This window comes from Oryctolagus cuniculus, chromosome 7, assembly GCF_964237555.1.
Source record: "Oryctolagus cuniculus chromosome 7, mOryCun1.1, whole genome shotgun sequence".
Classification (NCBI taxonomy): domain Eukaryota; kingdom Metazoa; phylum Chordata; class Mammalia; order Lagomorpha; family Leporidae; genus Oryctolagus; species Oryctolagus cuniculus.
Genome location: NC_091438.1, coordinates 101,760,644 through 101,785,614, shown reverse-complemented (window position 1 = coordinate 101,785,614; position 24,971 = coordinate 101,760,644). Strand labels below are relative to the sequence as shown.

Sequence of the window (24,971 nt, the reverse complement as noted above, 5' to 3'; positions counted from 1 at the left end):
TAATAAAATGCAAATGAATCAATGTTAACCCCAGCTGTGGCTCCTTCGAGGGATTGGGGTGGACCTGAGGTTCAATTTCTTTTTTTCTGAGTTTCCACAGGTTTAAAAGATTTCTCTTGAAAAATAATCATAATTTCAAATTATAGTATAATTTGTAGTTTACACATTTAAAAGGGAAGAAAAGATATCCTTAAGCCTCATTTGGAAAATAATAGCTCCCAGCCCCCGGAATGGATAAGTGTTGGCTGAATGATAACATAACATTGAAAAAAGATGTATTTACACCTTTCTGGGAAAGTACTAAGCACTTAAAAAAAAGACCAGAAGACATTCCCTAGCAGTATTCCTTGGCAAGCAAAATCAGCAGGAAATAATTATCCATAATGTTGACAGTTTTCATGATGAGTCTTGGAAACAAAAAGCAGAGGACAGTCATCAGGGATAGTTCAGATTAGGTTCTGTACAGTGTCTTGTTATTACTTTCATTCAGTTTCAGGATTTCATTCCCTTTGTAACATCTTTGGCAGCGTCATGTTCAATTTAGTGTAAGGGCAAAATGAAAACGAAACAAAACCAAAGGCTGATCGTTACTATCGGTAGTCTTTGCCAACTGTGTGGGCTGCCCAGTTCACTCTAATAGTTCAGCTTTCCATGAGCACCTCATCACATTTTTACTTAAATTGTTTGAGTGCTTCTTCTTCACTCTTTCTTAAGGTAAGAGAGTCCAGCCAAACTTTTTTGTGTTTCCTGTTTTTCCTTGTTGAATAACATGAATAAAATCATAAGTATAAAAGGCATTGGCTTCCTTTTAATGTCAAATTTAGTTTTGAAATTTCCAAGAATATGTCCCAAGTCAATGCAGAAGAGCTGACCAGTTTTTTTTGACCATGATGTTGTCACTGTCACTATGTCACCAATCCCGAGGACATAAGAAGCTACACAGTAGCCAGCACAGGACAGGATAAACTCCTCAATGGTTCGGTCCAGGTCATCCCCAGAATTGTACTCTTTAAGCTAGTTCAGAAGGGCGTCTTTGTTGAAGGCAGCAGCCACGTTGCTACTGTTCAGCTGAATGTCAGCTGTAGTTTCAGAGGTGCTCACAACTTCAGGGAGGCCAGAGTAAGCTCCTGTTGCTAAACAGCCATAAGGCAGCATCTGAAGATCCAGACCAGATTCTTTCCAGAGTAAATCCCTCAAGCACAGCATCTGAAGTGTCAACCTATCATAAATCACCACCATTTTTATTTTTAACTTTTATTTAATAAATACAAATTTCAAAAGTACAACTTTTGAATTAAAGTGGCTTTTACCCCCATAACCTTCCTCCCACCGGCAACCATCCCATCTCCCACTCCCTCTCCCATCCCATTCTCATCAAGATTCATTTTCAATTATCTTTATGTACAGAAGATCAACTTAGTATAAAGATTTCAACAGATTGCACCCACACAGACACACAAAGTATAGAGTACTGTTTGAGTAGTAGTTTTACTGTTAATTTGCATAGTACAACACATTAAGGACAGAGATCCTACAGGGGGAGTAGGTGCACAGTGACACCTGTTGTTGATTTAACAATTGACACTCTTATTTATGGCATCAGTAATCACCCTAGGCTCTTGCCATGAGCTGCCAAGGCTATGGAAGCCTCTTGAGTTCACCGATGCCAATCTTATTTAGACAAGGCCACAGTCAAAGTGGAAGTTTTCTCCTCCCTTCAGAGAAAGGTACCTCCTTTTTTGATGGTCCATTCTTTCCGCTGGGATCTCACTCAGAGATCTTTCATTTAGGTCTTTTTTTTTTCCAGGGTGTCTTGGCTTTCCATGCCTGAGAACATAACCATTTTTAAAAATCAGCCCAACTGAATCCTCACCAAATACCTTGCTGTTGTATACCAGCCACAAGGGCTTCATTTTAGAATCCATATATTTGTACTTTTCAACCTAGAGTTCTGAGAAGATGACACATGTGTTCAGGGGTGACCGCAGGTTAGAGAGGTTTCTGGGTAAGCATTCTGTTTTAAACAGGTGTGCATGGCTTCCTTCCCTTTGGCTCTGTTTAGCTTCACTGCATTCAGTTTTATTAAACTATTTAATTTTTTAACTTATAGAGCACTTCAACCTGTTTGGAAAGCACTTTCCTGTGCCCTACACGTGCCCGCAGTATGCTTCAAGGATGATGCCAAATTGTACAGAGACAGCAGGAATGTGCACTTCTGACATAAGATGCCAAAATAGAAACTGCCTATCCACCAATTAGCCGGTGCTCTTTATAATAGGCATCTAGACAGGGCACAATCAATAAATGGCTCATATCTTAAAACTTGTCCCAGTTGTAAAAGATACTGAGAGAATTCTTCCTCACTCAACTGTTGAGGGCAGCCCACAGCATATTCCCACACATACTGGTCTGGGTAGTTGAAATCTAGAAGCTGCAGAGCCTCCCGAGGGGGCAACTTAGGCCAAATCTGAAGCAGCCCTTGAAGCGGAGCAACATCCTTGAGTTTATCCCACTTGAATGACAGAAGTAATTTTGGCAGTGACTGTGGGAAGTTCTCTCTGTGGTCTTGTCGCAAAGTCCAAATAAAATCCATTTCATTTCACACAGTCGGGACAACGGATCTCTGTCCAAGATTTCTTTCAGTACTGCAAGAAACTTTTTCACACCTCGACTTGATACATTAGCACTGTCGTTGCTTTCAATCTCAGCTGCCTTTTCAGTAATCTTTTTTTTTTTTTTTATTTTTTGACAGGCAGAGTGTGTCACTCCCCCTCTTCATGGAGGAACGATACTAAACCCTGCCTAGGCTTCATATCCGAGTCATGGCACCATTATGTCGCTCCCCCTCTTCGTGGAGGAACGACACAGGACCCTGCGTTGTTCTTTCGTCTGCTCGGCCCTTCCCAGGTTTGCTGCTGGTTCTTCCCGGGTTGGCTACCGACCCTTCCACCTCTGTGGAAGGGCGGTTCCCCCTGCCACTTTCCCCACTTCCACGGGGGAGCGGCACACCGCCGGCCGGCTCTCTCGGGGGCTGCACAGGTGTTCCTTCAGATAGATGTTCCCCTTAGATGTTCCTGGTGCATGTTGTCTCTCTCCTCCTTTATAGTCCTCTTCCTCCAATCCCAACTCTGCTACCCACATGCCAAGTACGCTGCTCTCCTCCAATCAGGAGCAGGTCCTGCAGTTTATTGGTCGAACTGGAGGCAGCTGTGTAGAAGCTGTTTCCTCCTCTCCCAGCACCATATTGTGGGAGAGCAGATGCATAGAATAAGTCTTAATTCCAGTAACAGTCTAGTCTCAGTTGCTCCCCACAAGAGTGGACAGTGAGAGAGAGAGACAGAGAGAAAGGTCTTCCTTTGCTGTTGGTTCACCCTCCAATGGCCTCCGTGGCCCGTGCGTTGCAGCTGGCGCACCGCGCTGATCCGATGGCAGGAACCAGGTGCTTCTCCTAGTCTCCCATGGGGTGCAGGGCCCAAGCACTTGGGCCATCCTCCACTGCACTCCCTGGCCACAGCAGAGAGCTGGCCTGGAAGAGGGGCAACCGGGGACAGAATCTGGGGCCCCGACCGGGACTAGAACCCGGTGTGCCGGCACTGCATGCCGGAGGATTAGCCTAGTGAGCTGCAGCGCCGGCCTTCAGTAATCTTTTCAAAGGGAGGGTAGTAACACGGTTGTTTCTTATTCTCTGGAAATTTAATATGCAAAGCTGTCACATTTTCAGTATATGGATTTGTCTGAATGGTTCCCATTGGAGTCAACATTTCTTCAAGTTCATCAGGAATTGAAGGCCAGTTGTGCAATATTGTGTATCCAGATATCAACTGTCCTTTAAAGTAAAAAACCTTCATATTTACCGAGGCTACGGGATAATGCACATTTCCAACTTTTCTCATGATCTGATATTTAGAGGGATTAATGGTTTTAGTTGATTTCTTTGTTTTCACTTTATCTAAAACTGCATGAACAGCAAAACACAATTGAGCCATTCTTGGCAAGTTACAAGTATTAATATCAAATTCCAATGCTTCATTCCATATACGATCATTTTTCCCCTCATATCTCTAACTTACAATGGTTTTACATAGGAGCTGGAAACCATGAAATAGACCAGTTCTGACACAACTTTTATAGTTTCTTCTGTGTTAAGCTTATTTCCTTTAACCAAGGCAATTTAGAATGGATTAATATTCTCCCGGACATGAGAAATAATGCGCGTTTTCTTTGGTGGTAAAGGAAGAAGAGGGTTAGATGAATTTCTATTTATGGCAGCTTGTATGGCAATCATCTCCTGCTCATACATTTTCTTGATCTTGTAGCATTCCACAAGTATAAAACGGGGTAGAGTTCTGTTCATTACACAATTCTGGATATACTGGAACTGAATCAGTGGGTGATCACCAAATACATACTCCACTCCCCTGCTGACTTGCAACACATATTCATAGAGGCTAGCCTCATCTTCCTTCTCATGAATAGTCAAACATTTTTGGATTGTCAATTCATTTATTTTGATAGGATTCATATTAGGAAACACTTGGAAACTAAATACATCCTGAGAGTTTTCAAAATGAACAGCCACAATGAGCTGTCCTCCATAGACTTTATCTTCTGAGTTTTCAAGGCTGGACGGGTCATGCTCTGGTGGGTATGTCTGCGTTAGCTAGTCTATCCCAGACAATCCCACAAGAGACTGAATCTTTTTCTCACTGAATTTGTACATTTTTCTTCGAAATTCATCGACTTCAGGATTCTTCAAGGCATCAAACTCATGTAAACCTTTTCCTATAAGGACTCCAATATCTGAGTCTAATTTTTCCACTAGGATACAACTTCCTGTGACTAATTTGATAACAGGAAGAAATGATCTAACATCACAAAGTCTTTGTGTTTCATCTTCGAGTTCTTCATATACAACAGCTTGGTTCACACATGCAAACATATAGGAGTCAATTTCCATAAGGAGGTTAAACATTGGGTAAGTGTGAACTTGCTTCCATAACAACTGCTTAATACATGAAATGGTGGCTTCCCTAAGTACTTCCAATTGGATATAAATACCAGTGGGCAAAAGGAAATCCACAGGTATGGAGCCATCAGATGCTATCCATGAATCCACTGCCCAGATGTCAAGGATGTCTGCCATAGCAGGAGGCATTATGAAACTGAAAAAGCACATTCATAACCATTGGGCCCTGTCCAGCGCTCTGCGGCAGCTAGCTCCTGCTCTGAGAAGGCAGTCACCAACTCAGGCCATGGCAACTGCTCAGCTCCAGCGCCCCCAGCACCGCAGAAAAACCATTGCACACCATCCACGCAAATACCTATTTTTCAAACTTCACATTTATTAAGTCAAATTACTTTCCCATGCTGTGGGTGTGTTTATTAAGAAATTGTTTCATAAATGGATATCCCTACTATGACTGTGAAAATATATCAGGTGTCACGTTAGTGTCACAGACAGAAAGCACACGCTTATGCAATATGGCTTACCTTATGCTTATTTGTAAAAAATCCAACCATATTTTAAAATATATGATGAAAATATTGCTAGTCTTGAGTTTCTAAGAGGTCCTTTATGATTAAACCAGCTAAGTATATAATAGAGATTAAAGAGCTTTTCATCACTTATTTTCTTTAGAATTTACAGAATTTTTAAAATTTTATACATTTTTAATTAAAATGTAATCACTGAATTGAAGTTTACCTATTTGATTTTATAAGGTTTGTAGCATGACAGAATAAACTGGGATTTATAAAACCAGCTGTGGTTAACAATATAAAGTATTAATTATTGAACTTCAACGAGATTTTTAGGAAAATTGTTATTTCTTTTTCCTGTTCATGATTTTAAGTAATTTGAATGCTTCAGAAGGATTTTCACATACTATTCTTTGAGACAGAAGACAGTTTGACAAGGGTGGGGGGGATGCATGTATGTTACTCCATAAATTCAACATTCTTTACTACAGATAGTAAATGATTATAAATGAGATGCATCTTAGATAGTATTAATGTACTGAGCTTTGGATTTTACACTTGAAACCAAACCCTTTAGAATATTGCTGGTCATATGGTTCCTAGCTTACAAGGGCTAGATCTAAGATTATTCACATAAGAAATGTTGAATTTATGAAGAATGGATTTTGAGGTTTTGAAAATGGTTAATTTCTCAATAATATCACTGTCCAAACTTCTATGTTTTTTTCATGGGAGTAAATACCAGCAAGTTGGACAAAAGTATCATAAAAGTATTGCCACACATGATCTGTGGTCTGTTGCTGATTAATACAGTACTTTCCTTGTGTGGTTCTTAACATTACAGCACAAGTATTATCTTAGTGGATTAACTACTGCAGCATCTGAAAGATGGGTTTGTCTGTGTGTGTGCTTGCTGCTTGAACTATTAGGTTTCTCCCCTCGCAAGTTGGCTTTGCATCTATCAGAGTAAATAAATTTCCTCTGTTGCCGTGTTAGGAGTGCTTTGAAGGTTACACTGTTTTTGCTTTTCATCTTGTATTTAGTTTACTGTATTAAGGTATTTGATTTCAGATCGAATGAATGTAAATAGACATTAAATGCAAATCTGAATGTACATAAAATAGAAGTGATTTTTTTATTATCTTAAACTAGGAAGTAGTAACTTAGTGTACATATCAGATGTACAAATGATTTAAATGTTTTTTCTCATTAACATTCCAGATGTGTCCAAATTCTCATACTCTTATTTAATAAACTATTTATGTATGTAAAGAGTGACAATTGTAAAACTGTTTCTGTTGAGAAACTGAAGCTATTAAGTATATAACAAGTCGTAGCACTGATTTTATATTAGATGTTACACATCTTTGATTTTCAATCTGTCAAATAGAACTGAATTGTTTGCTTTAAAAAAGGTTCATATTACAAGTTAGTGAAGACTAGCGTCACATAAAAACATTGGGAAGACTTTCTTGTTCTTACAGTCAACAGTCTGTCTTGCCACACTTGTCAGCTACATTAAATGATTTGATATGTATACACAAAAATAATGTAATGCAAAAATCTGCTAACTAATGTTTCATATCTTGTATAAGATAGGCATTTTATATAAAAATATTTATTTTATTCTTAATCCTCTCTGCACAGTTTGGTTTGCTTTTTATGCAATATGGGGGTCCTCAAAGAGTCAGTGGAAAATGAAATTAAAACATCTCTATTTTTCATGGTACACATTTCCCAGGAACATTTTGAAATACCCTCATGTAAGCAGAATATCAAATTTTGACCATTTTTGTCATTAAAATGAGTGAAGGATCTGAAAATAAACCAAAAATAACAGTTTTTTTTATAACAATTTTTACTTTGAATACTCATTCTACTTGCTGGTGAAGGTTAAGTCGTAGTCAGTTCAGGATACCTGCCTTGTTATACATTTTTCCTATTTGTATCTAAGTTTCAGGAGGTCTAGGAAGTGCTAAGGGGATGTCTTTGCATCCTTGGTTACTGTCACCTATCCTCTATGTATAGACTGAAATGCATACTATTTCCGTACTTCCAGTAATTGGTCAGTGTGAGTCACTGTTGTATTCCACTTCAGCCACACACTAACTCTACTTGGTATAAACAGATTTGTGGCTCTTCTCTTGTACCCAATGGTGAAGAGGGGATGTCTCCACCTATGCAAGCTCCACAATTGTTCTATCCACTCTTCCTCTACCATGTTGTGGAAGGAGGACATAGCTGTCTAATTCTGTATTTCATGGGAAAACAGAGAACACAAGTGTACTCAGATTCTGATCGCCTATCCAGGTTCCTATGTGCTTAGCCTCCCAGGACTCTTTCTTCACAACATACATCCAACAAAGAGCCTTCTTGCTTTCATTGGATCTTCCTCCCCCGTTCCAAGTGCTCACTGTAGTCCAAAGATGCCTTTGGTCCAAAGATGATGTGATGTGGATTTTCCTTTATTCTTTCTGATCTATTGTTTAAACAATACATTTTTGTTTTTAAAGGTTTAAAATTTGGAACTTTAGACACTCAAACTCTTGAAAATTAAATGTGTTCAATTTTGAGGCTCTAAAGCCATGTTTGTTTCTTTATGATCTCTCTGAGACAATGTATAATTTTATTCATGCTACCTTAGGAAGAACCACATGATAGCAGTTAATATATCAAAACATATCCAGTCACCCTGGTGTTCTTAGCAATAATTTATGGAAATATACAAAGAATATTTAGCACTTTTATCCTTAACTGTCTCATTTTCTGGAACTGTGTAGAGTCCGAGTTTTTACCCTGCCTCCAACTAACAAATTAGCTTCACAGATGAAAGTTATAGACATATAAAGCTTCTGGGACAGAGACAAAGGAAAAAGTACATCTCACAGCATAGCAGTAGCTGTAGTATGAATCAACAATTCTATGCTTGCTCCCAGAGTCCCAATTCCCGCATGATGATGCCAAAATTATCACTTGCATATGCAATAGGTTATATTACAAGAGAGGAGCCCTCAGTTTATGGAATCTGAATCTTTTATAATAGGCAGTAAGCATACTTGCCCTTTGTGTCAGTGAGACATTATCTTTACCTCCCAAGGCTATAAACAAATCTGCCTTTTTATACACTATCTGTATAACTGTTTGCTACTCAAATATCTTTAAAAAGACAGTATGTAACAATGCTTTTTCTAAGAAGATACACAGAAATGCAAGAGACTGATGGATAATTGTCTCCTAAAACTCATTAGTTCTCAAAGAGTTTTTGATAATGAAGACTCTTCAGTTACTGAGCAAGAACTGGAAGTCTATTAGTTGTTTGTTATGGTTGGGATATCATTTAATTGTGACTACCAGTAGATTCCTGTGATCTAAAGTTTGGAAGTGCTTTGGAACCTTGAGGAAATGGGATGTGGTAAGAGATCTTTAGGTCACTGAGAGGGTGAGGTTATTCTGTGATGCCTTGGGAGTGCTCACATGATAGGACTGTTCTGAAAGGGAAAACCTGACCCCTGCCTATCTGCTCCTGGCTGGAGATGTGATCACTTGATCTGACACGCACCACTGCAATCTACCAGCTCCCTTTCCCTGTGGCATTCCCATCAGACTGGAACTGGTGCAGCTTCCATGCCTTTGAGCCTTCAAAACTATTAACAAAACAAATCTCTTTTTCTTTACAAGTAGCCTTTGCCAGGTATTTTTTTGTAGAAATGCAAAGCTGACTAATTCATTGTCTATTTCCTTTTGAATTGTGCTGGGAATCTAATACAGTCACAAAGGTAAAATATGATGAACCAGCAAGTAGATATTTATGTGCCAAAGATAAACAGTTTTAAATGGTAATTGATGTTTAACAAGATTTTCCTGTTCAAGCCTATCCATCCCTGTCAGTCCCAGCCACCCCCCGACCTCCAGTACTGTCCTACACTGACTTCTCTGAGGGATACTTACTATTGGGCAATCCATACTTATCAGTTCATTAAACATCATTTAAAGTGTTTTTATTAAGGGTAATGACATTTGTTTTAAAATACATTTAAAAGACTTTATTGAGACCAGGGATTAGGAAGATGCTGGAGGTTGTGTTAAATCTTTATTAACTTAGGATGCGTTTCTTTGTTTAAATCCAATTTTCACATATTTAGAGGATAATTTGTGTAGTAAATGCAGGAGCAAGAATGATACAAAAATATAGTCAATTTTATATAGACAACTAAATTTTTCTCTTTCTTATTTTTTTTATTTGACAGGTAGAGTTATAGACAGTGAGAGAGAGAAAGAGAGAGAAAGGTCTTCCTTCTGTTGGTTCACCCCCAAAATGGCCGCTATGGCTGACGCTGTGCCGATCCGAAGCCAGGAGCCAGGCGCTTCTTCCTGGTCTCCCATGCGGGTGCAGGGGCCCAAGCACTTGGGCCATCCTCCACTGCCTTCCCTGGCCACAGCAGAGAGCTGGACTGGAAGAGGAGCAACCGGGACTAGAACCCAGTGCCCATATGGGATGCTGGCGCCGCAGGCAGAGGATTAACAAAGTGAGCCACGACGCCGACCCCAAATTTTCCTCTTTCTATGAGAATATATAGTATTATGCAGATAAATGCAGAATGCTAAACCAGGTGACTTCCAGGTACATTATCAGCAGCTGGACTGGAAGTGGAACAGCTGGAATTCAAACTGGTGCATCTATGGGATGCTAGCATCACAGGTGGTAGCTTAATATGCTGTACCACAAAACTAGCCCCTAGGATAATTCTTAAATGTTATTAATTTATGATTGTTTAGTTTTCAATCATGAGCTTTTCTTTCCCCTTATTTAAGTAAATATCAGATTTTTCTAATTTATTGTCTTAAGCTAAGTATATGAGAAAGTGAAACAGGGAGCAAAAGTAACTTCTCTGACTTTTGTTTTCAAAGTCCTAAATCTATTGAGAAGGACTGAAATTGAGGTTAGAGGCAAGGAGTCTAAAAGAATTAAGGGAAAGAGAAAAGGGGGAGCAGATGACTTTTTCAATAGAGTAAAAAGAGTTTACCTGATTATGGCAAGAAAGAACCCTGGACCATGGCCAGCAATAGAGAAATGGCTACACAGTGCAAGTAGGGAAATGGGCCAACTTCATTTAAGATTCACATGCTCACAGTGAGATATGAATGAAGCAAGTAACAGACTTAAGGGACTCTCCAAGCTTGGAAGGCAGTGGTCAGCAAGGTGGACAATGACTAGAAGCCCTGCTTTGGCTTACAGTGCACAAAATAAACCTACTGAATATTAGTATGACACTGGGAGGGAGGCAGAGACTTAGGAATGAATTGTCTGGCGTTGCTGATAGCCTGTTAACTAGGAAGTTCACAATTAAGATTACATTGATTTGGATCAAATAAGGTGCTGTTGATTATGAATCAAAGAATTATTCTATTATTATTTGGGCTGGTATTGTGATATAATCGATAAGGCCACTGCCTATGACACTGGCATCCAAAATGGGAAATGGCTTAGGTCCTGGCTGCTCCATCTCTGATCTAACTTGCTGATAATGTGCCTGGGAAAGCAGCAGAGGATAGACCAAGTGCTTAGGTGCCTGCCCTCATGTGGAAGACACATTTGAAGCTCCTGCCTTCTGGCTTTTCTGTGGCCCAGTGCTGGCTATAGTGGCCATCTGGGGAGTGAACTAATGGATAGAAGATTCTCTCTGTCTCCATAACACTGCCTCTCAAATAAATAAACAAAATCTTTTTAAAAATATTAAAAAATAAAATTAAAAATTAAAAGATTAAAATTAAATTAATTACAAAATAAAGGATTAAAAATTAAAAAGATTAAAAATTTTTTAAAAAAGATTTTGTTTATTTATTTGAGAGGCAGAGTTAGAGAATAGCTAAGGTATGGAATCAATCCAAATGTCTATCAACTGATGACTGGATAAGGAAATTATGGCATATGTGCACTATGGAATACTACTCAGCAGTAAAATAATGAAATCTTGTCTTTTGCAACAAAATGGATGTAACTGGAAACCATTATACTTAGTGAAATAAACCAGTTAACAGACAGACAAATATCATATGTTCTCTCTGATTTGTGGTAACTGATAGAGTATCCAAAATTATACATTATAGGAGTGAAATGGACATTTTGAGATTTGGTTATTGTTTACAGTCTTTGCCTCTACTATTGATGAACAGTGTTTTTTTTTCCCCTAATAATTATTTGTTGAATTCTTTACTTAGTGTAGAGTAATCATGTGAGTACAAAGTAAACTTAAAATAGATCTTTGTAAAAGTTAAGAATGAGAATAGGAGAGAGAGGAGGAAGAAGTGTGGGATTGTGGGTCAGCCGGATTGTAGGATGGGAGGAATCAGTATGTTCTTAAATCTGTATATATGAAATTTGCATATTTTAAATAAAATTAAGAAAAAATAGAAAAACTGACACATTCTATATTTCCCCCAGTAACTTGGGTGTGTGGGGGAAGTAATCGAGACAGTAATTTCCAAAATATACTTAAAGACTAATAGTAGGGAGGAAGAAGGCTGATTAAGACTCAATTACTTAGTCCTGGCTGCTCCATTTCTGATTCAGCTCCCTGCTAATGTGCCTGGGATGGCAGCAGAAGATGGGTCAAGTCCTTGGGCCCCTGCACCCAAGAGGGAGAAACCATCAGCTTCTGGCTCCTGCCTTTTGCCTGGCCCAGTCATGGCTCTTGCAGTCATTTGGGGAGTGAACCAGTGGATGGAAGATCTTTCTCTTTCTCTCTCCCTCTCTCTTTTTCTGTTTCCTTCCCTCCCTCCCCCCCCCTCTGTTACTCTGCCTTTCAAATAAGTAAAATAAATATTAAAAAAGAGACTCAATTATTATGTTTCTGAACTCTCATTCTTCTGGTCTGAACAGAATCTGTATTTATGAATTGGTGGGAAGCAGTGGGAAATAATAAGCCTGATTTTATACCTACTTCCTGCCTAGTAGAGTTCTGTTTCAGAGGTCATAGCTTGTGTAGTCTATTGTGTTAATTTTTTATCCAATGTTATCCAAAATCAAATTTATTACAGACTTTCACAGCTTTTGTCCATTATTTTTGTCTTCAGAACTATTTCAATTTTTTGTTATGTTATAGGTTTTTTATTTAAAGCGGATTTATTAAAGTATAATTTACCTATGGAAAATAGCACATATCATAAATGTATCATAAGCAATCAATGAATTTTCACAATTGAATACACTCCTAAAACTAGCATTCAAATAAAAAATAGAGTTCTAATATCCAGAAAGTCTCTTTTGTATCTCTGATCATAGAAGACCTTTATCACATCAATTAGTTTTCCCATTATTATAGTTTATGTAAAGGTAAATTTATAGTATACTCTTTGTCTAAATTCTCTTGAATGATACTATGTTTATGAAATTAATGGTATTGTAGACTGATATTTTCCTTGCTGTATAGTGCTCATCACAACTTATTAATTGATAAGCATTTGAATAGCTCCAGTGTTTGGCTACTTGAACAATGCTGCCATGAACATTATAGAACATTTCTTTTTGGTAAGTAGAGTCATGTATTTATTTTGATATATATTCAGTATCCAGAATGGCAATTGCTGAGTCATAGGATTTGTTAATGCTTTTGAATACTGAAAAATAATTTTTCAGTGTCATTGTACCAATTTACATGACTACCAATAGTGTTTGGGGGCTTCAGTTTTTCCATATGTTTTCCAACACTTGACACCACAGCTCTAGGAGATATTAAAAGAAAGATGGCAGTGGATTATGAGGAAATATTATCCAGTTGCTATCGAAACCAGAAGCTTTAACTAGAAGTTTTGGTAGGTTTTTTCCTTACTACCATTCTGCTGTTTCATCTGTTCTTTTTTGTTTTCTCTCTTTCTTTTTAAACAGAGATTTTTAAAAAGATTTATTTATTTATTTGAGAGGGCAGCATTACAGTGTGTGTGTGTGTGAGAGAGAGAGAGAGAGAGAGAGAGAGTTCTTCCATCTGTTGGTTCACTACCCAAATGGCCGTAACAGCCAGGGCTGTGCCAGGCTGAAACCAGGAGCCAGGAGTTTCTTTTGGATCTCCCCCGTGGGTGCAGGGACCCAAGCACTATTTGGGCCATCTTCCACTACTTTCTACGGCCTTTAGCAGAGAGCTGGGTCAGCAGTGGAGCAGCCGGAACATACCTGTGTCCTTATGTAATGTTGGTGCCATAGATGGAGGCTTAACCTACTATGCTACAATGCTGGCCCCCTTTTTTTGTTGCCTGATGAATGGTTTTTGTCTATTACTGAAGAAATGGGAAAAAAACCTGGATCTGTATTATGTTCTGATGAATTTTAAACAAAAGCTATTATCTGTGATTCTCAGTTATTGTATGCACAGGAGGCATCTGGAGCATTTCCTCAACATAGGTGGCCAGCCTGCAGTCCAAGCGCATTGATTCAGACAGGATGTAGCCCAGGCAGCCATATTTTTTTTTAACTTTTATTTAATGAATATAAATTTCCAAAGTACAGCTTATGGGTTACAATGGCTTCCCCCCCATAACGTCCCTCCCACCCGCAACCCTCCCCTTCCCACTCCCTCTCCCCTTCCATCCACATCAAGATTCATTTCCAATTCTCTTTATATACAGAAGATCAGTTTAGCACACATTAAGTAAAGATTTCAACAGTTTGCTCCCACACAGAAACATAAAGTGAAAAATACTGTTTGAGTACTAGTTATAGCATTAAATCTCAATGTACAGCACACTAAGGACAAAGATCCTACATGAGGAGTAAGTGCACAGTGACTCCTGTTGTTGACTTAATAAGTTGACACTCTTGTTTATGGCATCAGTAATCACCCTAGGCTCTTGTCATGAGTTGCCAAGGCTATGGAAGCCCCCTGAGTTCACTGACTCTGATCATATTTAGACAAGGCCATGGTCAAAGTGGAAGTTCTCTCCTCCTTTCAGAGAAAGGCACCTCCTTCTTTGATGACCCATTCTTTCCACTGGGATCTCACTTGTGGAGATCTTTCATTTAGGTTTTTTTTTTTCCCCAGAGTGTCTTGGCTTTCCATTCCTGAAATACTCTCATGGGCTTTTTAGCTGGATCTGCATGCCTTAAGGGCTGATTCTGAGGCCAGAGTGCTGTTTAGGACATCTGCCATTCTATGGGTCTGCTGTGTAAGTGAGATACACATTTTGAAATGCACCACAGGGCAGTTATGATGCCCAGCCATGAATGAGATCACTGACAAATCAGCTGACATTGAGTTTTTTTTTTTGGATCAATTAATTTTGTCTGATTATTAGAGATTAATCTTTTCAAGAGATAATATTACTGGCAATGTGGAGAATAAAAAAAAGGAATCAGTCACAAAGCTTATACTTGGTTTATGCTAAATACATACATGATCAATTTCATGTCAACTCATCAAACATGGAGCACCTACTATGTGCCAAGTGTTAGACAAAACCCTACACATATAATGATGTATGAAACAAAATGTGTTTGCTAGAATAGGTTAGATCATACTACAGTACAATTTCTAAAATCTCAGTGACTTGAAGTAAAATTTATTTCTTGCTCATAGTGCATGTACACCAAAGCTTGTCTTAGAACTATGCTCTATATAGTCTTCCCTCTGGGACCCATTATGGTGGAGTAGCCACAATATGCATGCAGTATTTCCAGTCAGCATGACAGCAGAAAAGAGCATGCCAAGTGTGCTCTGCCTCTGAAAGCATCAGCTCAGAAATGATGCAGATTCCTGTCATCTACATTTCATTGCCCTAATAAAGTTGCATAACGATATCTACCTTTGAGGGAATTGGGAAATAAAATTAATCCAAATGCCCCTCCCCCCCAAAAAAATCCAAAAATCTGAGGGACATAATGAGTAATTCTAGGTATTAATAATAACCTCGAAGATTTCACAATCTAATGTGGGAATTAAAACCCACAGAAATAGCTGCAATAGAATTTGTCACATGTTGTAATAGGGTTTTATATATAAAGTTTCTGTTGATCAACGAAATAGAAGCTATTATTTGTTCTTATGGGTGGTAAAGGTGACAAGGTGATATTTTAGCTTTGTCTTCAGTATTTATTTACAAGTGTTCTAGGGAGAAAAAAGCATGGAGTAAAGTGTCCTGAGCAGAGAGGTAATCATGAAAAATGTCTAAGTCTCAGGACCTATGATATGGATTATTATGGAAGCATTGTGAATGTTTCGAGGACAATGATGAACAAGGCAGATATGATTCCTGCTTTTCTGAAAAATATGAGGGGCTTCAAAAAGTTCATAGAAAAATGTATATTATGAAAAAATGGGTGGATTTCAAAATTTCTTACACCAAAGTAAATATCTTATTTACTTATTAATGAATTAATTAAATTTGAAAAGTGTGGGAGGATGATGGCAGGGATCTCACTCATTGGTTCACTCCCTAAATACCTGCAATAGCCTTGGGTTTCCAGGGAGCTGAGGCCAGAAGCTGGGAACTGAATTCAGGTTTTTCCACATGTGTGGCAGGAACTAAGTTACTTAAGGCATCGAAGGCAGCACCTAGGCCTGGTATTGAACCCGGACATTCTAAACTAGGAAACAGGCATCTTAATAGGATAATGCTTGTTCCTTCCATGAACTTTTGTGAGTACTCTCCAGGAGCTGTAAACAGAGTAGGGAGAGTGCCCAAGTGCTTTGGAGAAATATTTGCAGCCACACACTCTCAACAGTCTTCTGAGAAGGAGCATGTTCCAGTACTAGCAGTTGCCATATAAGAAGGAAGAGCCCTTTTGTTTTGCTGTGTGGGCTTGAATTGAATTGCAAGGGGGAAAAAGAAGAGACATGCTTTTCCATTTCCCTTGCAGGACTCTAACTTCATCTCAACAACTATTTGACAAATATTTAAAGAATATTTTTAGAGGGACACCAATATTTATCCATTCTTGGTTGCAGGTTGCTCTTGTCTTGGACAGGATGAGGATCATGGAGAGAAAGAGAAGTGAACATACTTTGTACATATATTAAGTATGATTTATTTCTCTTAATGATGAATTAAAGAGGGAGGCTGGATGAAATAAGAGAGGAAGGTGTCCAGAATGATTCCTATGTCTGCTAAAATATGAAGCATATTGAAAAGTATGAGCAAAATTTTTTTTAAAAAGATATCATATACTCGACAATTTTTGACTTCTAGCTGTCGACTGCAATGTGAATTGACAATTCTTTTGTTCAAACCCAACATAATTAGCTAAAAAGAAACATGATTGAAATCCTAATAATATACAATGATGTTTTATTAATAGCACTTTCTTAGAATATTGTGTGTTAGTACAACTTTGAAGGAAAATGTGAGTATTGGGTTAATATTTGCCCCTAGAGTAATCCAATGAATCATTTTCAAATACATTGTGTCATTTGTTCTTAATAAGAAACCTGTGAGATAGTTGGAACAGATATTATTCTATTTTGCAGATGATAAAACCTAGGTACATTCTATGCTAAGCAACTTCCAAGTGTTTATACATAGTCCACACAGGTGACCTGTGATAGGCCAGAATTAGAATCCAGACATTCAATTCCTAGTCCAAAACTCTTTGCTGTTATTCCATATAGTAAATAGAGTTTGGGGATTGAGTGGTATCAGTGGAAATGAGAAAGATAAGAAAAACGTGTGGAGTCCTCTGCTCCAGTTTACTGCTGGACATGTCTCTTTTTGTTTCATACTCATGAGTATGGTGAAGAGTGTTTTACATTGATGACAGAAAGAAAACTGAGACACATACATTCAAGAGCCTACAATGTGAGAGCAGTACAGAGGAGGTGGAGCAAGATAGAAGCTAAGATACTCTGGCAGTTGATTCTGTAAAGAAATCAATTTGAACTGTTCACACATCAAGTCACTTCGCCATAGCTACAGAAGCCAGATCAGAGATCACAATGCCTTGTTTTAGTACAGTAATAAGAAGTGATACATAGAAGAAAGCAGGAAGAACAGAGTTGTCCATGTCTCCAACTCTTAGCTCCCGGTGCCATCTCTTGGAAGAAGAAGGAGGAGTTAAGTCTACACCTCAAACTTGAAACCCAATACCAAGCCCCCATAATAAAAACCAGTACTAGACAGGCTTGGTGTCCCCACATACAGGCTCATAAGTGTGAAATGAGTCTTCAGACTCTCCTTAGTGAGGTGGCTAGGTGATTTCCTCTGCCAACTCTCACTTAACTTCCAGTAGACAGTACAGTACGACTACAGCCATGGAGGAATATGGCAGGAAAGGAAACTTAGTATTTTTGTTTTTACAATTCAGGGCTAAGCCCACTTCCTTGAGACCCAAATCTTGATAAGCCCCCCAGCCTTCAATTCCCAGGCCAGAATTTGCAGGTGGTGGAGCTTCTAGAGTTGCCTTAGCATCAGGCAGAGGTCTGTGTTCTCTATTCTTGGTGAGATGGACACATATTGGTGTGTATTACCAGCAGCCTCAGGGGAGCCTGGGATATCCCTCTGAGAGGGCACAGGATGTGGTGACTATAAGAACTGGATGTGACCCAGCTTATCACTATCCTGGGTGAACATGGTTTTTGCCCTTATTGCCTCTTCCCAAAACTTGGACAGACAAGAAGGAACCACAGAACTAGGTCTTGGGACTCAGTGTCAGGTTTGAAAAACCCATTATTGGGCAGATTCTTATGGTGCCCATCCCCAGCCCAATGAAGCAGAGAGAACTCCTTGTTCCTGCCAAAATACCAAACAAAATCTGTGACTTCAGTAGATTGGTCATATATTGCCACCAGCGTCACCTTGAGCTGTGTCCTCCTCAGCAGCACACATCCTATGGCCATGTGGGCTTTGATCTTACCACTGCAGTGGTCTCAGCAAGCTTGGACTTCAAGAATGATCTAGAATTGTGGCATTGGTGTCCACAGGACTAGGAGTCTTGGCTTATCCTCACCCTAGGAAGATGTATGTAAGAAAATTCTACCTCTTTTAAAACACAGATTTTGGACAAATCTGAGTTTGGGAAGTGCCCTAGGACTGAAATAGCAGCAACATATCAACAGTGGACTTGTGTCAAACCTTGACTTTGGTCACCAGAAGTGTTCACATGCTCAGAGAAAATAGATAGCTTGCTCAGTATTGGAGCCAATGAATCCAGATTGTGAAGTTTGGAAAAATAACAAATCCTTCAGTGTGCAAATGATTTCATATACTAACAAGCATCAAGAACATTCAAGGAATCATTATCTCACCTAAAAAACAGAATTAAGTGCCAGAAACCAACCATCTAGGAGATAAAAATTGTAAAGACTTGGGTAGGGGCTGGCGCCATGGCTCACTTGGCTAATCCTCCAGCTGTGGTGCCAGCATCCCATATGGGCACTGGGTTCTAGTCCCGGTTGCTCCTCTTCCAGTCCAGCTCTCTGCTGTGGCGCTGGAGGGCATGGAGGATGGCCCAAGTGCTTGGGCCCCTGTATCCACATGGGAGACCAGGAAAAAGCACCTGGCTTCTGCCTTCAGATCAGCTGGCCATTTGGGGGGTGAACCAGTGGAAGGAAGACCTTTCTCTCTGTCTCTCTCTCTCTTTCACTGTCTATAACTCTACCTGTCAAATAAATAAAAAAAGACTTGGATAAAGAATTTAAAATTACAGCTTTAAGGAAACTATGCAGACTTCAAAAACACAAGGAAACAACATTCTTGCTGAGAACCTTAACTGAGAGATTGAAGTAACTTAAATAAATTCTTCAACTAAAATGTGCATTCAGCGAAATAAAAAAATGCAATAAACGGCACCAACAGCAGAGTAAATAAAACAAAAGTAACAATCAGTGGGCCTAAACATGGGTTATTTGAAATTACATAATCAGAAAAGAAAAAATCAATCAAGAGGAATGAAGAAAGTGTACCAGAACTTTGAGACATGCTGAAAAGAGAAAATATCTGAGTAATTGGTTTTCAAGAGGGACTTGAGAATGCCAACAGAGTAGAAAGCATATTCAAAGTGATAATGACAGAAAACTTCCCAATCTAGAGAAAGATACAACTATTCTGGTACATGGTAGTTAGAAGAGTCACCAGTCAGATTCCATTCAACCAAGTCTACCCAAACACATATTATGATCAAACTGTCCAAAGTTAAAAATTCTCAAAGCCATAAAATAAAAGTAACAAATACCTTTATTGAGGAAGAGGATATTCTTCTAAATTCATTCTGTGAGTCCATTATTACCTGAATACTGTAAACAAACTGCTGGACGCTCACCAGCGAGAGTCCAGCGTAGTAAAGACACGATCGCTGCTTACTCGGTTCTCATGGAACTTTATTCATCCAGATGCAAGGCGAAAGAAAAGAAGCCAAGCCCCCCCCATGCACAATACTATCCCCATTATATACCCAAGGTTCCCCTAGCAGGACGCTCCCAGCCAATGGCAAGTCTGTTCACATGCAGTCCATGCAGGCACAGTCCAATCAAGTTGAAGGGCACATAGTGCCTCAGGTCGAAAGTTCATCTTGCTCCATCGGGGTTGTTTGTGTGTCTTCAGGACATCCTGTGGTTAGCACTTCCTTGACTTGTTTTGCTCAGCAGCCAGCACTTCCTTAACTTGTTTTGCATAAGTTGTTACAACAGGCCATGCAAACAGCAAAGTGAGGAAGTTCCCACAGGTGGCCAGCCTGTGGTTCCCCACAACAAACAAGAACACTGACAAAGATATAACAAATCCACATAAGGACACAGAAAAGTACACAACAAAAAAGGAAAACTACAGGCCATTGTATTTTATGAACATAACTGTAAACATCTTCAATGAAATACTAGCAGACAAAAACCAATAGTACATTACAAAGAATATTAACCATGATCAAGTGACATCCCATGAATGAAAGAATGGTTTGATATCTAAAAATCAATAAATGTTGATTTACCATATCAATAAAATGAAGGGCAAAATCATATGATCATCTCAGTACATGCAGAAAAGCATTCAATTAAATATGGAATCATTTCATTATTGTTATTAAAATTCTGAACAAATTAAGGTATAGAAGGAGTATACTCTAACATAAAATGAGGCCATATATGACAAGTTAACATCATACTGAATGAGAAAAAGCTGAAAACTTTCTAATATGAGGAACAAGATAAGGATGCCTACTTTCACTATTTTTATTTGACATAGCACTGGAAACACTTATTTAAGCAATCAGGCAAGAAAAAGAATAAAAGGCATTCAAATTGAAATGGATAAAATCAAATTGCCATTATTTGCAGATGATGTAATTTTTGTATACATACACACACACACACACACATATATATTTGGGCTAACAATAATTTTTATAGCACTTTACACTGTAAGGTACTTTGCAATTTATGAATGATTTTCACACCCACCATCTCACTTGATCCATTGGATGGATCAGCCAATAGTTTTCAGTTATGGAATATATTTTTATATAATCTCTTAGTGGACTCTTTTGGATCCCCTGTATATAGAATCATGCCATCTGCATATAGGGATAATTTAACTTCCTCCTTGATTTCTTTTTCTTGTATAATAGCTCTGGGTAAAACTTCCAGGACTAAATTAAATAGTAATGGTAAGAGTGGGCATCCTTGGCTGTTTCCAGATCTTAGTGGGGAAGATTTCAACTTTTCCCCACTCAATACAATGCTGGCTGTGGGTCTGTTACAGATTGCCTTGCTTGTCTTGAGAAATGTTCCTTCTATGCCCAATTACTTAAGGTTTTCAATCATGAAAGGGTGTTGTATTTTATCAGATGCTTTCTCTGCATCTAATAATACGGTTTTTGTTCTCAGGTTGTTAATGTGATATATTACATATACTAATTTGAGAACGTTGAACCATCCTGCATACCAGGGATAAATCCCACTTGGTCTGGATGAATGATCTTACTGACATGTTGTTGGATTTGATTGGCTAGAATTTTGTTGAGGATTTTTGGGTCTATGTTCATCAGGGAAATTGGCTTATAGTTCTCTTTCTCTGTTGTATCTTTTTCTGGATTGGAAATTAAGGTGATGTTGGCTTCATAAAAGGAGTTAGAGGATTCCCTGTCTTTAATTGTTTTGAATAGCTTGAGAAGAATTGGAGTTATTTCTTCTTTAAATGTCTGGTAGAATTCAGCAGTGAAGCCATCCAATCCTGGGCTTCTCTTTCTTCAGAGAATATTTCTTATTGATTCAATTTCTGTCTTTGTTATTGATCTGCTTAGGTTTTCTATGTCTTCATGGCTCAATTTTGGTAGAGTGTATGTGTTCAGGAATCTATTCATTTCTTTTTCTCAATTTGTTGACATACAGCTCTTTGTAGTAATTCTCAATTATTCTTTTTGTATTTGTTTTTACACTTTTTCATCTCTGATTTTATTGATTTGGGTCTTCTCTTTTTTTTTTTTGTTTGTTTAGTTGGGCCAATGGTATATCAATTTTTTTATTTTTTCAAAAAAAAGCTCTTCATTTCACTGACTTGTATTTTTTTGTTTCAATTTTGTTTATTCTCTAATTTTTTTTTTAAAAAAATTCTTTCATCCTGTTAAATTGGGATTTGGTTGATTATTGTTTTTCTAGGTCCTATTATGGAAATACTTCTTTTTCCTCTGATGGTTTTTATCTTTGGACTATTCCTCTGTGGCTTAGTGAGGTGTCTTCTTTTTCAGGGAATGCCCAGAGGCATGTGCTGAGTGTGCTTGGGGAGTTCTGGTCAGTGCTCCATGGTGGGGTGAGCATCCAGGGCAACATCCAAGTCGGGTGTGGTAGATCCTCTCACCTCCTCTTTTCTAAAGTAAGCAATGCTCAGGTATTAGCCCATAGCCTGTGCAGTACTCATCCATACTGCCTTAAGAAACACACAAAGGATCTGTGCAGTCCTCAGTGTGAGTACAGGTCCTGTTGCAATGACCTATCTCAGGTAATCAGGGACCTTTGAGTGTGTAAAGCCACTAAAAGTGATTGCCCAGAGAGCCAGTTACATTTTGTGACCTCTCCTGCAATCACACTGTTCCTATAATCTCACTACACAAGGCACCCACAGTCATGGGGTACCCAGGATCCTCTCTGCCCTGCCCTTCCACAGAGAGACATAGATGCTCCCACAGCCAGCTCCCTGTGGGTACTCCTCCTAGGCAGTTTGAGCCCCTGAGCCTGTGATGTGTTGGAAAACTGGAGGCACTTCACAGTCCTACATGGGTGCCTATCTCCTGGTTCTATTCTCCCAGCCAGACTCAGGCATCTCCTCTTGGCTGATTGCTCAGCATGTTGACATGAGCTGGTACAGCCATTATGTCTGTCCAAAATGGTACCTGCCCTTTCTCAGCTGGTTGCCAGGTGCCTGGATAGGGATAGAGAGATGTGCCAATTTTTTCCTCTTGGTTGGAAGGTTCCTGTCCCCCACAGGGCTCCAGGCCAGATTCACACCAGGTTCTCCCCACAGCTATATCACCAGTGGTACAGGTTGCTGCAGTCTGGTCTCACCTCACTGTCCAAAGCTGGTACTCAGGCTCTCAGCTACCATGGTCCTGTGTTCGGTTCATGCTTATGCTGTGCATCCACACCCTCCATACTGATTCATAGCATCCCTCTTCCTTCTTTGGAGTTTCCACTGTGATTTTCTCCCTAACTCTTCCCCAAGATTGCACTCCCTCCATTTTTTTTTTAACTATCTTCCCTTAGCCTAGAGCAGAAAGCTCTCTCCCTATCCCACCATCTTGGAATCTCCAACTTGTAATAATTTTAGGAAAAATAAAGTGTATGGATTACTGTCATACACCTTCAAAGAAGCCCTGCTGATGGATAGCCAAAGAAATAAATTTCTCGCTGATCCCATGAATTGGTCAGGATAGGCTAAGCTGTACTGTGGTGCAGTAAAATGTAAAATGGTAACAAGTCTCCAAATTCTAATATTAATGCAGCAGAGGGTTTTGCTTTGCTTATGCATGTATGTTGAGGTCTCTAATAGATTCTTTTCCTCCATGTGGTGATTCAGATTTAAGTGGCTTTGAAGCTCTCAATATAAGTCTTCTTATCCTGGTAAAACATTATTTCTGGTTGTGTTTGTAAAGGTGTTTCTGGAAGGCATTAGTATCTAAATGTGTAGGTTGTGTAAAGAAGATTGCCTTAATCTTATATGGGCACATATGATTCAGTTGTTGAAGGCCTGAACAGAGCAAAATGTTGGAGGAGGAGTGAATTCTCCTTCTTCTGACATTGGGACATCCAAATTTTTCTGTCCTCAAACATCAGACACCCTGGTTTTTGGGCTTTTAGGCTTGTACTGAATTTCTCCACTAGTTGGAGAACTAGCAAATGGCTTACGGTGGGGCTTTTCAGCCTCCAGAGTTGTGTGAATCAATTCTCATAATAAATATTGTATATACAACTATATTTATATCTATCATCTATCGTATTTATTATCTATTATAAATCTATCTATCTATCTATCTATCTTTGTATCATCTGCCTATCTTCCTAGCTATCTTTGGTTAGTTTTATTTCCCTGGGAGTAACACCAGTGATGTTTGTCATATTTTGCAGATTTCTCTTGGATATTCAATAATACAGTGTTTGATGTTGCAGTAAGAGGAATAATTAAGTGTTTTAACATCTACTTTCACTCTTTCATTTAGTTGCTCTGTGTACTCTTCAGAACATCTCTGTGAGGGAAGATAAAAGAGAGAGCAACTGGATAGAAAGAATAAGAATGAAATGTTATAAACACTTAGATAATATGTATTAGTATACCTACCAGAGCATGTTGGTGTATTGACTAAGAAATGCCATTCCCATATTAGTTTGGTTAATCTGATTAATATTTCTTGAATATGTGCCATTTGTTCAATGACAGGTTAAGAATTCGGGTTAGACTGAGGCATGTGTTCCAGAGAACAGGGATATTTGTCTGGTCCAATGACCTTGGTGATAAAAGTCATGATTGAAAGCTGCTTATGGCAAGCTTAAGACAGCACTGTCAGCAGATGTTTCTTGTTACTGTTATGTTATTTTCTTAGATATATGGAATAGCTGTAATAACAAATATTTAAATAACTACTTTTTGATGTCATTAAAAAATCATACACTGGCCTTTTTTCCTCCCCTTACCATTGTTACCCAGATCCTTTAAAATGCCATCCTAAGTTCAGAAAATACTAATTATAAAGATTGCTGACCAAGCAGAGTTTTGCATCAAAATGTTACCTCAGTGTTCTGACCAAAGACTGACTCTTTTGGTTTTAACTCCTCTTTGCAAAGCATTTCTCCCAAGCTGCTTTCTGAAAGAAGACTCAAGGCAGATCAGCATTTACTTTCTGTTTCCTATTGATGACTAGACTACTTGGAGAAAAAGGGAGTTTAAATGTGAACAGAATGTTTAGGATAGCAAGGTTTTCAATTCTGTATTTGAGCAAAAAATAGCACAGCTAGGAGCCTCTGACACTGTCTCATGTTTTATGTGGTCTGTCCATAAAATTCTATTTTTTTGGTTTATAAGAATATTTATTT

At 38.7% G+C, this 24,971-nt stretch overlaps 1 pseudogene; it reads right to left on the bottom strand.

Annotated features, from left to right (window-relative positions):
• Positions 1 to 590: 590 nt before the first annotated feature.
• Positions 591 to 5,176, bottom strand: LOC100348156 (phosphatidylinositol 4,5-bisphosphate 3-kinase catalytic subunit beta isoform-like; annotated as a pseudogene).
• Positions 5,177 to 24,971: the final 19,795 nt, after the last annotated feature.